This window comes from Bombus impatiens, unplaced genomic scaffold, assembly GCF_000188095.3.
Source record: "Bombus impatiens unplaced genomic scaffold, BIMP_2.2 scf_0095, whole genome shotgun sequence".
NCBI lineage: Eukaryota > Metazoa > Arthropoda > Insecta > Hymenoptera > Apidae > Bombus > Bombus impatiens.
The window spans coordinates 886,578-901,385 of NT_176514.1; the positions used below are offsets into that span (position 1 = coordinate 886,578).

A 14,808-nucleotide genomic window follows, 5' to 3' on the forward strand; every position below is an offset into this window, starting at 1 on the left:
CTGATTTACTTGTAAGTGAAGTGTACTTGTAGGATCGAAAACTTGCCGAAAGAATACAAGTTCGTTGGATGTTGTCGGAATTTTCATCGTCTAGAGCTCAATACGTATCACGCCATACGATGGCTCAAGTTGCTGGCACCCGAGATTTTCGTGACATTTGTTCGAGCTCTTCGCCAGATTTATGAACCATTTTCGCGACTTACTTTTTTTCCCTGCGGATTCGCGTTAGAGATTCCAAGGGAATAAAGGGCTCCTTGGAACAAAAATTACAAGAAAACACTGCGTAAAAATAGACTAACGTAACGAATGACAATGTTTCAAACAAAGAAAAACATATCTTATCAAATATTAGTTTGGCATCTAAGTGATTGCGGATTTTATCATTATCATCTAAACCCAACAAAAGTATTGGCTAATTTAATAATAATATTAATAATAATAATAATAAACGCTTATCAATCAAGTATCAATCAAATGTTCTAATCAAATAGTTTTAGTAATCTGGGAATATTTTTCATTTTACAGATGATAGGAAGATATTTTAAATAAAAGTTGTATAGAATTTCGAGAGCTATATACATCTTTTATAAATGAATAACACTTCAGGCATACTTAACTTTTATCTGAAACATTTTTTGTACCATCGAACATAATTTCGAACATTGTTAGGTATAATTATATAAGGCTTTTAAAAGTAGCTAATAAAAGTAGCTAATGAATCTAGAAAGTTTTGAAGTAACTTATGATACTTGATACATTTTTGCAATGTTCAGGAGAATAGTAAGGATACATATTTGATTCGAAAATGAAATAAAAAGGCAATTTCGGTAACATGCGATTAATCGACAAGTATCGAATCTTAAAATCATATACAAAATGGAAAATGGATTTATCACGTTTTTCTCTGCAACTTTCCCACCGTACAGCAATCTATGTAGATGGTTTTTCGAGCAAGTAATTATCAATTTCATTTGCTTTTCATTCAAATAAGTTACACAAAATTAATTTCATGAGTAATCATCGCGAAAGGACTCGTGCACTAGTTACAGTTAACTTGAACCTTACAACTTCGAAGAACATTTTAAGAAGTACATATGGTTTAATTTTGAAAAAGTTGACGTTGAACTTTCGAACTCTTATTTTATTGCATATCGATCGGATATGTATTTTCAATACAAACTTGGAATAATTTTTTACGACCATTTCATAGATACAGACAAACAGGATGTTTATATTTACAATAACGTTAAACGATACGTGAGAACACACGTGGGTATAATAAAATATGGAAATCGATTTTAGCATTTTCGACATTCGGGGTCATGACGAAATTACAGGATATTTTACAGATCACGCGTCTTTCAGAAATGTTAATTATATTTCACATCCATTCCTTCATATTGAAATTAGAGATCTATTAAATTTAATATAAGCGTTACTTTCGCGTTAATTCAGTTCGCGTATTAGACAGATTCTATTATATGGTTCGTTAGTTACATCAACTATACCATATTTAAAATTTTTTTACATTTCAACTGAATTTTTACACGAGTTTCTTTCACTCTTAACATTTAATTCTCAATAACGTTGTTGCGATGTATTTTAATCATATATTGAGTGATTTTATTTCTCGACCCAGATTCTGCATTTCAGATTTAACCGTTTAATTAATTATGTGTTAATTATCGACGATGTCTGAACAAAATCGAGTGCCAATTCAAAATACAATTTTTCGTTACGTGCGGTAATACAATTAATAAAATATCTGTCGATAACAATAAAATATTATTCGTACTTGAAACGCTTTTAAACATTTGAATTTGCAAGAGAACGAAGATTATTTATTTATTTATTTATTTGACGGAAAAACTCATTATGAAAGAGAAAAGAAGGTTATACACGTATGAAATGCAAAGTAGTATAAAAGGAAAAATAACACAGAGACGCGGGGACAGACAAAAATAAAGGTGAGATATGAGGTTGTAAATATTTACAAATATTTACGTATGTGAGGCGGCTGATAGAAAAGATCAGAAGATGTGTTATTAGCATATATGTATAATTAATCATTCTATTAATACAGTTGAAATAACCATACAATGTACGATAATAATCGACCCGTAATAATTCAGAATGACGCAAGTGTTTAGGCGGAATGAAGTTACAATTTTTGTATAATGTTAGGGCAGGTAATTAAATCATTGAGTGTTTTATAAACAAATAAGATGTCTAATACTTTTCTCCTATTCTTAAAAGTTGTAAAGTTAATACTTGATATTAAGTGTTCGTAATTATGACATGTTCGTGGCGAGGGATAGGAAGGATTTATTAAATCTAGCACTAAGGTGAATAAAATTATAGTAGGGAGTTTTATAATAGAGAGGCCAGATTATGAAACCGTATTCCAGAATCGGTGTAACTAAGGAACAATACAATAGTCTAAGAGTGCCCATACCCGGAAAAAAAATTTAGAGGTTTTTTAAATAAATCTCCAAGACCTAAAGGTACGAGAGATAATATTTTTATAGTATTCGATAAAATTTAAGTCTGTGGAGAAGACAATACCAAGAATCTGGATCGAGTCAGGAGAGCATAAAATTGTATTGTTTTGAGACGTACAACAAACCTTACGACTTTATATTTAGTTATATTAAAGCATAATTTGTTCAATAAACACCCCGTCCTGTAATTTAGATAAGTTATTGTAAATTAAGGGAGTAGACGTGGGACTGGAGATAGAATGAAAGATTTTTAAATCATCAGTGAATAACAAATATTTATAAAGTAGGAAAACCTAGATTAAAAAGTAAGCGTCCGAGATAAGATCCCCGAGGGACTCAAGATTTAACATTAATGAATGTTGAGTAAGAGTTATCAAATTTAACTATTCACACTCTGTTCCTAATACATCCAGCAAGCCATGCTAGTAGATTACCGTTGATACCAAATGTTTGAAATTTAGAAATAAGTTTAGAGATAATAATTGTATTGAGCGATTAACAATTTCAATTGTTTTATGAAAGGCAATGTAAATTACGTTAACCTGCATACCGTTTTCTATGGAAACCGAAATATGATGATAATATTAACCAAATGAGTTGCAGCGAAACATCCGTAAAAGAACTCATGTTACTGATTGATAATAATATTTTTGCAAAAGAAAGATAACTTACAAATAATGAAATCTTCGAAAATTTTAGGCTTAACGTTCTGAATGCAAATTGGAATATAACTTGTAACAGGAGGTAAATCACTTATTTCTAGGATCGGTATTAATTATACAAAGTTTTCAGGATACCAAACAAGTGCCGAAAAACAGAAATTTCCTGGACATGATAAATGCGCAGAATTTAAAAAAGCCTCCGCTTTTTTTGAATGGCGTTATATCCAGAATTAGAATTGGTATTAAGGGTTTTTATGCTATCATATATTTCTCCAATACCGAGGGAAATATCCGACAGATTGAAAATTTGAGAATAATTAACATTCTAAGAGCAGGTATTCAAAAGATTTCGCGAAAACGTTGGCTATAGTAATCCAAACCAAGCAACTGAAATTATCTTCAACCAATATTAGTAATAGCAGTTCTTTATACAGAAAGTTCCCATTTATCGCAAAACAAAGCCTTTGTAGGTTTTGCGCGTTACGGAACCGTGTAAGAAGTAACGGAAAGCTCGGTAGACGTATATCGCACCGCGTTACATACATTTTTTATCGCGGTAGCTAGTGCAAAAGCGTGTTATCATGCCTGTGGGATATTATTAATGGTCCTTCATATTCATAAGGATCCCGATAATGAATCGCACCGATGAGCTGGTACTCGACCATCAAACTACTCCCTTTTCGAGAAAAAGTAAAATTTACGGATGTCCCTTTTCTTTCTCTTTTTCTCGCAAAGCTATTCTCGGCTGGCAATGACGTAATTATATCGACGAACACATCGAGATCACTGGCTCCTTCTTCGAGATTCGAGAATGAGGATTGGGCTTCTCATAGGAAATATTCATCGCCGCGAGAAGTCAAGAAGAATTGTCAAGGACGTACGGACAGGAAATTTATAGGAATTTCTTGCAAATCTCTGCAAAAGTCCACATACCTAGAGCATCGATGACTACTACGACGATGGCGACGTTTTACTCTCAATGTCGTCGGAGCCTGCAGATGTGTGCTTAGTCCTTTGAATCCATCTGTCGTCCGCAGTTTCCCCATTTTTAATTGAATTTTTTCACTCGCCAGGGAAGTAATTTATCCTTTTTATCTCTGAGCGAAATCACGGATTCCAATTGAAAGAAAGTTGAACTAGTGTCTTCTCCAGATGATCACTCGTTTGCCAGAGGTGCTCCAAAATACGATAAAGCGACGAGCCTTTCAAAATTGTCGCAGACGTTCTTTGATCGATACATTTTTCGATAACTACTATTCTTTCTATACGCGATACTTAATGTAGAGAAGTTTGAGCCAACCGTAAACTATTGCTACATAAACTACCTCTATAAACTATCCTCGCATGAATTTATCCTTGCATGAATTCCAGCCGAATTAATAAATTATTACAAATACGTTGAGGGTAGGGGTGGAAAGGAGGTGAACCGCAACAATCGATCGGCACATCTCATCATGTAATCCTATTTACCTCGTTAAGAAGGACGTGAAGCGCGTTAATTTCAGGTGTCTTTGGGCTCGGAGCCAAAGGCTCCTTCGTACTTTCCACCTGGCAGGCACGTAACATAAAGGTTCTTTGGTATACATGGGGTCATTGCCGGCGCTAATGGCATTCACCGCGATTTCTGCACGGTAAATTAGACTCGGAATGAATGTGACTTTCTTTTCCCACCGGCGCGGTCGATTGTCCTGCTACGTGCTTCACGTTGACGCTCGCAAATATCTTGGAGAGGCGTCACTTCGCCTTGCCTTTCGTCAGTGTCGAAAGGAAAATCCCTGGTAGATCATCGTAAAAAGAAGGGTATGATGCCAGAGACACGAACGTGTCCAAGGAATTTCTTCGAGAGATGCAAGAGTTTTAATGAAGCGAGACTGCCGCGAAAAGTATCCACCCTCGAAAGAAGATTTCAAGTTTAGACTGTGTCCAAATCTGGTCGGATATCACGAGTAAATAATATGCTAATCCTATCTATTCGCTGTCCTCGCTTCGATTCCCATTCTTCCGGATTCGTGTGTTGGTCGTCTTTGTCTTTTCTTCTTTTTGCTATCTTCGTCGGGGTTACGAGCCAGACTGACTGGACGGTACAAACTCCTCCGGTTCCTCTCTAATCTGGCGAAAGGCTAATGCATGTTATTCAGCAACGGGGACAGAAGGGGAACTCGATATCGACTTTAGATTCGCCCTCTCGAAAGGCCTCTCGTAACTCCTCGTTCGCTGTAAAATAATTTCAAAGGGGACAAGCCGGAGACTTGATCTGAGGCAATCCTTTGTTGTTTCGATGTCCTGCCGCGTCACGCCGCGACGGATCAACGAATTAATGAAGTTGAATACTTAAACAGGCGATTCGTTGGTTCTTGTAAGCGAGTCGATTGGAGGGATGCTGCATCGAATTAAAATAATCAGAATTATGCTATCTTTTCCTTGAATTCCACCCCTATGACACGCGTATGCGATATATGCATACCTACGTTGTTCTATCATAATAAAGAGAAGAATTGAATATTTTCATTGAGAGAGACAGATATTAAATAATAAAGAGAATGCGTTTCGTATAATAATAATCGTGAGTAGAAAATCTAAACAATTCTATTTTGCTATACATACATTGTTCATGTGGCAGTTTTCTCGCATTGTAAAGTGTAAGAATAAGGTGCACAGACCTTTTTCTACGTATCCGCGAGGGTTTGCCAACTTTTTCTGAAGAATTTCTTAAAAGGTTGTTGAATGTCTTTGTTCGTGTGCTTGGGTCGCACGCTCGTCCGCGTATAGGCCGTTTCATAAAATGTGTAGTACTATAAAATGAAAATTCTTTTCACATTAACGAACAGGAAATTTGAAATCGTATGAGCGTTTTGCGTTCAGTCCGTTATTTATTGATAAAATTCATTTTTCGCATACAATTCTTACAACATGCTTTATAGGAAATTTGATTTTCTTGAAATTATTGTGAAACTGTATTGGCAGTAACGATGAAATACTCCTCGGCTCCCCGTGCCGTCAAATTACGTATCCGAAAGTATCCGAATAAATAACAAAGAGATACCATATCTGAACAGTAGCTAAGACAAAAATGAGTAGAGAATGTATTAGTAGTCCAAGGTTAAATATCTTTCAATTTTCCATCTAAGCATGCTCTATGGAACACGCTGTATTCACGAGACGTATCGATGGAAAATTACGAACAGGAGAGGACTTATTGAACGTGGCCGCAGGCTGTAAGAAAACTTCCGATCCGGGTAGTCCATTAAAATCAAGCTTCCTAGAGAAATAATTTTCACATATCAAGATGATCGCTGGCATGCTCATTCGCTAATATTCAGGTGAACTTCTTATCGGGATATTTTTTATTCAAGGTAATTATTTACATGCCCGCAAGATACGATATTACATTATAGATTTATAGGTTAAAAACATCCCCTTATAATAAGTTTTCCTTTAATATTTGTATAATACCGAACAAAGAAAGCCTTGGAACTTTGTAAATTTCTTCAAGAATTTGTAAACATTCGCAGAGTTTTCTGTTTCATTATTTTCCTCCCTTTTCATTGTATCTTATTTTCTATTTTGTTAATGATAAAGTAACGTTAAAGAATAAGATTATCCTGTATAGGCGAGTATAACTTTTCTTATTACAGGACAACATCGAACAAAATATTGAACTTTTATAAAAAGTTGCCATTTTAATTTTTTTAACGTCAATTTATAAAGCACTCGAATATTTTTGAATACTTTTAATATTTAAACAACGGTTTGTCTTAAGTTAAAAGTTTTTTGCTTTCTGATATCTATATACTGTAATACTTCAACATGCTGCGAAACATTGTTCTTGTTTTATCTGGGTTTACTTCAGATGTAGAATATAGAAGTCAAAGTTATGCTAGTATCTTACTATCATAATACTAGTTCGAATATTTATGAGACCGATTGTACGTACCGATTTTTGTCAGAAGCAAGACAATCGTCAGATAAATATTTGATGTTGTTAAATAAATTGAAAATAAAATGGTTAACGCACACACGCATGGTATATACGAACACATCCGACATGATCACCGTTTTCAGTTTGTTCGTTCTATTCATTGATCTTTATGAATTCAAGACATAATATTTTATGCTAAATTACCTAGTCCTGGCAAAATTTTGCAAAGTTTTGTTATAAATACCGGGCGTGGTATAAAAAGAAAATAAAATAAGAAACGTCACAGTTTAGAGAATTTATTGATACGCATAATAGTAAAAAGGAGCGAGACGTGTCACCCTTTGCTTTGATTAATAACAATGTTTAAAGCACACGTGGCGAGTTTAGCCACAAAGGATTCCTTTTAAAGGAGTAGGCAAGTTCTATACAATTGAATTTTCGATAAAAGAAATCAAAGAAAAAAAGGAAAAAGATTCGAGAAAGATTTGATCAAACCGTGCAAAGTAAGAGAGTCGAGCACCTTCGGCCGAGTATGATTTGTCTGTAGAATGAGAGGTTTCTCCAGCGGAAGTTTTCGTTGTCAGTCGTTCACCGAGCCGACTCGACATTAGGATCTCTGATCGAGTCTCGTCAGTCAACGTGGATCAGTCCAAGAAACGAATGGAAAAAAGGTGAAGGACCCGATAAGTAACACGAAGCTTCTACTCTGCTGCAAAGGCCATGTCACGTTGGCAGAAGTGGAGAACTAGAATAGAGGAGGAGGAGTTGTGGATTGAAGCCGCAACTAGTCTGCAGTATATTCTTATGTAGGCCTACTGGAGGAGAGTTTCGGCAGCTTTCAGGGAAATTTACGAGCTACGGGCTGATGGGGTTTCCGTGCTTCCTCGAACCTGCTACCTAATATCTTTACCGGGGCTCCCTCGATCTCACCCTCTTACTTTCCTTTCGCCATTCTGCTTCAACGTATATAATCGAAATACATCAGGCATTGTTTTATTATTTTACCTCCGGGGCAGACTGTGGCTTCTTCCCTGCGTGCACGAGAGCGTGTAATGCACTGGTGCATTAAATATCATCAGCGTTTGAGGGAAATCGTACGTGTTAACCGTAATAATGCGTTTCTTGAAGTACGTACATCGAATAAGGTGTGATTTTGTCTCCGAAATTCTATGTTTATTGTTTATGCTAACGATTATTCAATTTTAGATAGGAGAATTAAATAAGAGGATTTAGAATGCTGTTTACAAAATAATTGATATTTTTACGAAGGGATTTCGTGCTCAAAACGAGAGTTATTATATATTTACTTTTTTCTAGATATTTTTTCCAAATTTTTTAGTCTTTAGTTCACTTCTCCCGACTTATTTGTTCCCTGCACTTTATTTTAGGTACTTCATTGAACGGGACACCATAGCGGAATCTAATTTTCGACAAGTTTTTCTTGCCTGCTTCAATTTTTATCAATTTTTTTTTCGTTCTTTATTTTCCACCCTTTTTGTTATCGATAACACGAATCATCTTCCCTTTCCGTCAATCTTATCCGTTTTATCATACTTTCTCAAATTACTTACCGCTTATCCACTTAGTTACTTCTGACTATTCGTCAAGCCTTTGTTCTTCCGAGCTTCGCAGGTTTTGTCATTTTCTTCCTTTCTTTCTTTTGTTTTTCGACTATTACTACTTTATCGAGAGAACATCGAGAAAACATCCAGACGATCTAGAACAAAATTACGAATTTTTAGAGCTTCTATTCTCTCTGTGGTATAACATTTGTTGTACTTTTTACATTGTGTATAACGTCTTGGTCAAAGAGAGAATGGTTACCAAGAGTTTATACACACAGTTGGGTCATTAAAGAACGAGTTAGATGGGAGGGAAAAGAAAATCGTTTTCCAACCTAGCCATCGGTCGATCTTTCACCTCAAGCTTCAGTTCTTTTTCTTATCTCTTCCGCTGGTAATTACAGAGATTTTATAAGGCAAGAAATTTTTTAATTCTTTCTCTTTTTTTATCATTGTAGTTTTTAAGATACACTGATATTTTTGATTGACTACTCGAATTGTTATCGCCATTGTTTGAAATTCATTTTTTATCTTTCCTATTCCTATTCGATGCAACGATGTAAAGTTTCTCTTTGAATTGAAGTATCAAAGGTAGAATATATGTAAAATATTGGAAAGTAAAGAGGTAAGATGAAGTGATTGAGAGAGATTTTCTCCATTGAGGTACTGTAGGAAGAAGCTGTCAGAGTTTTGATCGAAAAAGGATATCTAAATAGGATGAAGGGCATCTAGGGTGAAGTTTAAAACAATCTCGTAAATCCCTTAAGTTCCATAAAGGAAATGAACCATGCAACAATAAGAAATTTCCATAAAAACTCCACATCTTTGGGTATCGTTATTCTTCTTCACTAATTTTGTATTTATATTAATTTTAATAATATCGTTTTTATATGAGAAAGAAAACTTCATTAATTTTAGGAATTTTCCCGAGAAATATAATTCTTAACTTTCTAAACTAAAACTAAAGGAAATCAGTTTCCGATTCTTGACATTACAAGCAATTGATATTCGAAGATATTTCTTTCCGTAAATTGTCAAAATATATATTATTTTTAGATTAAATGTGAATATTCGTCCCAAACTAATTTAAAGTAACTTCATAATAATATTAACGTCGTATATAAAATAATTTTCAACTATGTTTTAGCAGAATCGCTATTTGATTTCACCGTCAACAATCAATTACGCTTAATCGAGAGAGAGAGAGAGAGAGAGAGAGAGAGAGAGAGAGAGAGAGAGAGAGAGAGAGAGAGAGAGAGAGAGAGAGAGAGAGAGAGAGAGAGAGAGAGAGAGAGAGAGAGAGAGAGAGAGAGAGAGAGAGAGAGAGAGAGAGAGAGAGAGAGAGAGAGAGAGAGAGAGAGAGAGAGAGAGAGAGAGAGAGAGAGAGAGAGAGAGAGAGAGAGAGAGAGAGAGAGAGAGAGAGAGAGAGAGAGAGAGAGAGAGAGAGAGAGAGAGAGAGAGAGAGAGAGAGAGAGAGAGAGAGAGAGAGAGAGAGAGAGAGAGAGAGAGAGAGAGAGAGAGAGAGAGAGAGAGAGAGAGAGAGAGAGAGAGAGAGAGAGAGAGAGAGAGAGAGAGAGAGAGAGAGAGAGAGAGAGAGAGAGAGAGAGAGAGAGAGAGAGAGAGAGAGAGAGAGAGAGAGAGAGAGAGAGAGAGAGAGAGAGAGAGAGAGAGAGAGAGAGAGGGCGCACGGTGTTGCTCTTCGTCTCGAAATATGAGTCGACTGTAGCCTTTCCTGCATGTTTAGCCGTCCAAATTGCGGTAAACAATTACGGCCTAATACGAGGATAATCGAGTAATTATTATAAAAGCCGGAGCTTCATCAATCACCACCGTTTGATAACCACCGATAGCGCGGTGGACGTTCTATTTCGAGAGATCGAGCCACGCCTATCCTACCTTAGCCTAATCGTTACCTATCTTACATAAAAAAAAGAAGAAGAAGAAAAAGGAAAATTAGCGATTGTCCTTAGGATTTGCTTACAAATCGCGTTTCTTTATCAAGTAATGTAATAGCTAAGAAGCGAATAAAACCGGAATGAACCGGAGTTGTTTGTATATCGCGTCGTGACTGATTTATTCGCTTTCTAAATTTTCGTTAACCGGCATTAACAAATAAACATACTAACTGGGATCGATTTGGAGAAGTGCTCGAAGACAGAATAATACTAAATGCAAAACATAAAACAGCGGATGATACATGACGCGATTGAAAGTCACAACAAGTAACATGGGCAGCATTACCAAATGTAGGAGTCCATGAGACGGTAAGCTAAGGAATTAATCATCGAAAGTCGCAGAGCAAGAAAAAGTTGGTAAGAATCGAGACATCCCCAAGATAAAACAGTATTTAATAGACTATTACTGAAACTAGGAAGGGTAATACAAAAAATAAAAAATGAGTTCATAAGTCAATACATAGAAAGTCTTAAAATAACGAGAGAACCGATTATTCGATGTGGGAAGCAATAAATAAATTAAAAAGATCATAAATATATAGGTATCTTTAACAAGCGACAAGGCGGAGAATTGACTCCAATTATGAGAGAATTGAAAGAAGTGATAAACGAAAAGCAAACATATTCGTTGAGCGCCTAAAAAATGTTTTTCAACGCAATCAGTCGATTAGAGAAAAATGAAAGACGAAAGATGAAAAACAATTCCATAAAATACGTATCACCAACGAAAGCAGTAGAAGAAATAAACAAAAACAGCCCAATATCCATCGATTATATCTAAACTCTTCGAAAAGCTACTCCTGAAAACCCTTACGTCAATTGTTACGAAGCAGAATCTATATCCCAGACACCAATTTGAGTTTTCCAGAATAACAAACATTATCGAAAAATGGTTGGAAGGAATGAAGATCTGTTTAGCATTATTCTTAAATATGTCACAAGCCTTCGACAAAGTTTAGAACGAAGGTCTTTTGTAAAAATTAAAGCAACAAATACCTCAAAATTATTGCGAATTAATAGAATCATATTTAATTGATCGCTATTTTATAGTGAGAATAGAAAATGACTACACTGAACTACAAAAAATCAAAGCAACAGTTCCACAAGGCAGCGTATTAGGATCAACACTTTACCTCCTACTCACGGCGCGAATCAGGCGCAACATTAAAAACAATGTACTTGCTACTAAACAGGAAATCCGAATTATCTTTATACAATGAATTACTTCTGTACAACGCGGCGATAAAATCCATATGAATTTATGGTAACCAATTATGGAGTTGTACAAGTAAATCAAACCTAAATATATTACGATTCGAAAATAAGACACTAATAATAAATAGTAAATGTAGCAAGGTACAAGGGGAATGATTACATCCATAGAGATTTAGGAATAAATGAAATAAAAAATGAAGTCAATAAATAGGCCACAAAACACAGTGCACGACTACAACAACATTCTAATGCAAAAGCAGCACAGCTGATACATTATACGAACTCGTGAAGATTGGAAAGGAAACAACCCCAAGACCTCACTACAAACGATACATAGAAATCCAATGAGGAATTCCCAGTGAGAAGCAACTTCAATTACATCAATCGTACACGTAAAGAAGCCATATACTGATCACTCTCATAAGAAGATTAGATTGTAGATTAATCTCATAAGAAGATTAGATTTAAAAATATTTAGAAAAAAAGGATTTCGTTTGACGATATACATGTAGCATGAGAAAGACAGGGATTACTAAAACCACCGGTATAGATGACGAAACCTATTGATATCTGGACGTATGTACAATGTACAATATAAGTCCATTCAAGAGATACAAGAAAATAGTATCCGTTATGCGATAACCTAATAATTTTCAGTTATTTACGTACAAATTTTACGTAATTCACATTTATGCCATTAATTCATAATATTTAAACTATTACTTTACAACATTTAATCTATTAATTTCTTACAGTTAAACTATTAATTTACAACAAATAAATTAATAATTTATAATAGTTACGCTACTCATTTATAACAATTTATTATTAATCTGAAACAATTACTCCATTAACTTTTAACAATTATATCAATAATTTATAACAATATGCTTCCATTAATTAAAAATAATTATACTCTTAATTTATATACCATCAATACGCAGTGATTAAATTATTGATTTATTTTGTTTCATTTAATATGAACGAAATCATTGAAGTCTTCGGAATGGTATTTTATTTCTATTTAGTTTTAATTTAATAATCTATTTAATTAATTAATTAATCTATTTAATAATCAGTGCCAATGCAAAGTCTAACTATTGAGCGTCTATGGATGGAATGTAATTCTTCATGTCCACTCAAAGCCAAAGATCAAACCGTATTCATGGAATTGAGGCAGTAAGTGCAATTTGATCGATGGCAACAAGATTTCATCATCCATTCATGTGTGGTACAATTGGTCAGTTGCATGGTTTGGTTTCATCGATCATAATGATACTATTCTAATTAATAAATTTCAATACACATTACTATATAATAAAACTTTGCTATAAAATAATGTTACATCTTCTGCTGCCGATGCTTACAACTCTTTACGTAAATGGGACCCGAGTGTAGTTACCTCTCCGTGATGGGTCGCGTTAATTGGTATCGTTTTCCAAATAATGATACATAAAATATTATTCTGAATATTAGAAAATGAATGTAACATTAATTTTAATAGCATTAGATTGCTATTGGGAAATGATATACATTAATATTTCCGAGTATTACTATTTGAAAAATAATATCAAGCTAAAAACTACTTTAATATAGTCTAGTTTGGATTATTCAAAACTGTTTTGGTGATCTACACTGAACTAATACCCCTCTCCCTACGGGTGCCGTGGACGCCGTGGGATGTCGTGAGATACCGTACGATGCGTGTATTTTAACTTTAATTAATCATGAGATAGATACCTATTGTGAGCTCATTCTGTACTATAGGATTATTTATTCAGAAATATTAGAAATTAGGATTTTCAATGATTTCTATTCTATATGATAAATTTATTGATAAATGGATCTATTTACAGTGGATTAAATAGAAAACGATGGTTATTTAACGTGAACTTAATGCAGTAGTGTAATATAACTAAGGCAATTAAGTTGATAATTCACAACTCACAACTAATAATTTACTACTCATAACAACTCGGCAACTCTCTCCCTCTACTCAACTCTTTCAACTCAATTCCCCACTTGCAACTAACTAACTCCTCACAACTCGATTCTCAATTAACGATTGCCGATTAATTCGTCTTTTTCCCTTAAGCATCCCTTTGCCGCTTTCTCATACCTCCATCACGTACGTGTTCCGTAATCGTCTGCGATCATGATCACGTACGCCTTCTTCGGCGTAACTATTCGACTGAAGAACCGACGATACTTTGATGAGTCACTTGGCCTATTGAAGTTTCCCGACCCTTTCGGCACTTAAGCTTCCTCCTAACATTGTTTATAGCTTACCCGATATTTCTTGGACAATCTGTCCACGATATTACGCTTCGCGTGGGGCGATAGATTTTTTCGAGAAATCACGAAGTTGTACGTTCGCACCGCGAATATTTTCTGATTGCTTGCGGTTTCTCTTTAGTTTCTTCCTACTTTTAAGGGCAATTTAGTTCAGGCACCTCGGAGATTATAATTTTTCGATATTTTTAAAAGTTTAGTGTTACGAAAATAGAATGTTAAACTGTTTAATACAACGACTCGTATGTCCCTTTTGCAAGACACGAAATTGTATATGCAGTGTTAGTAGCTTCATTTTCTTTCTGTCGTTGCAAGTTAGACAAATGTGTCTTCAATACCAAATGCTGCTAGTAGGGCTACGAATTATTGCACGATGTTTATAAAGATCGATCTAATCATTATATAGAATATAAATATTGCGTGATGTATGCTTTGTTTGAAATTTGGAAAGCACTGCGTGGAAGATGAATGTTCTTGTAGATGCACACCTTTTTTTTTGTGTAGATCGTTTAACTTTCCGTATCTACTTGTGCTTTTTTTTATACTTTACGTGGAGGAAATCCGCACGGATGTCAGGCCGCTTCCGGGGGAAGCGATGTGGTAGTGTCGGACTCCAACTGACTAAAACCTCCACGATGACTGTCCCGGCTGCGATCGAGAGAGGCCCGGGAACCGGTGCGAGCGACACACCGCCCCTCCCCC

At 35.1% G+C, this 14,808-nt stretch overlaps 1 long non-coding RNA gene across 1 annotated transcript in view; it reads right to left on the minus strand.

Annotated features, from left to right (window-relative positions):
* Positions 1-5,184: 5,184 nt before the first annotated feature.
* The window catches only part of LOC117151145, a 19,642-nt gene continuing 10,018 nt past the window's right edge, over positions 5,185-14,808 (minus strand). Inside the window, exon 3 of the long non-coding RNA XR_004460846.1 lies at positions 5,185-5,196. This is a non-coding gene — a long non-coding RNA (uncharacterized LOC117151145). The remainder of the gene's footprint in view (positions 5,197-14,808) is intronic.